Source organism: Sapajus apella, unplaced genomic scaffold (genome assembly GCF_009761245.1).
Source record: "Sapajus apella isolate SASKATOON/1434 unplaced genomic scaffold, GSC_monkey_1.0 scaffold8097, whole genome shotgun sequence".
NCBI lineage: Eukaryota > Metazoa > Chordata > Mammalia > Primates > Cebidae > Sapajus > Sapajus apella.
This window is the reverse complement of record NW_022445018.1, coordinates 1-1,818: the sequence shown is the minus strand read 5'-3', so window position 1 is coordinate 1,818 and position 1,818 is coordinate 1. Positions and strand designations below refer to the sequence as shown.

General features: G+C 41.7%; 1 pseudogene across 1 annotated transcript; it reads left to right on the top strand.

Moving 5' to 3' along the window:
* The first annotated feature begins 79 nt into the window (after positions 1-79).
* Positions 80-1,210, top strand: LOC116548212 (annotated as a pseudogene). Its single transcript, XR_004267352.1, has one exon. The product of XR_004267352.1 is annotated as an L-lactate dehydrogenase B chain pseudogene (transcript).
* The last annotated feature ends 608 nt before the right edge of the window (positions 1,211-1,818 follow it).

Here is a 1,818-nt window from a genome sequence, read left to right as displayed (position 1 = left end):
ACCATGTTGACCAGGATGGTCTCGATCTCTTGACCTCGTGATCCACCCGCCTCGGCCTCCCAAAGTGCTGGGATTACAGGCTTGAGCCACTGCGCCCGGCCGACAACTCGTAAGGAAAAACTCATTGCACCAGTTGCAGAAGAAGAGACAACAGTCCCAAACAATAAGATCACTGTAGTGTGTGTTAGACAAGTTGGTATGGCGTGTGCTATCAGCATTCTGGGAAAGCCTCTGGCTGATGAACTTGCTCTTGTGGATGTTTTGGAAGATAAACTTAAAGGAGAAATGATGGATCTGCAGCATGGGAGTTTATTTCTTCAGATGCCCAAAATTGTGGCAGATAAAGATTATTCCGTGACCACCAATTCTAAGATTGTAGTGGTAACTGCAGGACTCCGTCAGTGAGAGGGGGAGAGTCATCTCAATCCGGTGCAGAGAAATGTTAATGTCTTCAAATTCATTATTCCTCAGATCGTCAAGTACAGTCCTCATTGCATCATAATTATGCTTTCCAACCCAGTGGACATTCTTACATATGTTACCTGGAAACTGAGTGGATTACCCAAACACCATGTGATTGGAAGTGGATGTAATCTGGATTCTGCAAGATTTCACTACCTTATGGCGGAAAAACTTGGCATTCATCCCAGCAGCTGCCATGGATGGATTTTGGGGGAACATGGTGACTCAAGTGTGGCTGTGTGGAGTGGCGTGAATGTGGCAGGTGTTTCTCTTCAGGAATTGAATCCAGAAATGGGAACTGACAATGATAGTGAAAATTGGAAGGAAGTGCACAAGATGGTGGTTGAAAGTGCCTATGAAGTCATCAAGCTAAAAGGATATACCAACTGGGCTATTGGATTAAGTGTGGCTGATCTTATTGAATCCATGTTGAAAAATCTATCCAGGATTCATCCCATGTCAACAATGGTAAAGGGGATGCATGGCATTGAGAATGAAGTCTTCCTGAGCCTTCCATTTATCCTCAATGCCCAGGGATTAACCAGCGTTATCAACCAGAAGCTCAAGTATGATGAGGCTGCTCAGCTCAAGAAAAGTGCAGATACCCTGTGGGACATCCAGAAGGACCTAAAAGACCTGTGACTACTGAGCCCTAGGCTGTAGAAGTTTAAAAACTACAATGTGATTAACTCTGAGCCTTTAGTTTTCATCCATGTACATGAATCGCAGTTTGCTCTGATCTTCTTCAGTATGTGAATTTGGGCTCACAGAGTCAAAGCCTATTCTTGGTTTAATGCTTGCAATATGAGTTCTTGAACAAATTAACTATTGCAGTGTGCTTCAAAAAAAAAAAAGAATTAATGAACAAAAGAACAAACATAAATGGAATGTTATGGTATAACACGTTATGATGTGATACAACTGAGTGAATATTGCCTCCTTTCCAAGGCAAGCTATTTCAAGTTGAAATCACAAATTGTACATGACCAAGATACTCTAATGTGGAAAAATAGGAAGAGTATTTACACAGGTAGGGGAATGTGTTACATGCAGCTTGTTCCAGGTCCCTGAACAATGGGTAAGTTTATCATGAGGTGCAGGAAAAACTGCTGATCCTCGAGAGGCATCCCACTAGGAAGGTGGCCTCTGATCAAGATAAAAGCAGGCTGATATGGGTATCGTCATGTAGGGAGCCTGAGAGGGAAAGTATTAATCATACATGTGCTTTTTACCCCCTATCATTAGGTATGGGATCACACCTATACATACTTTATAAATATATGTATCATGAATATATAAGTACCAAATAACTATATCATATATGTATCAAACACATATATGTATGGGGTGTGTGTG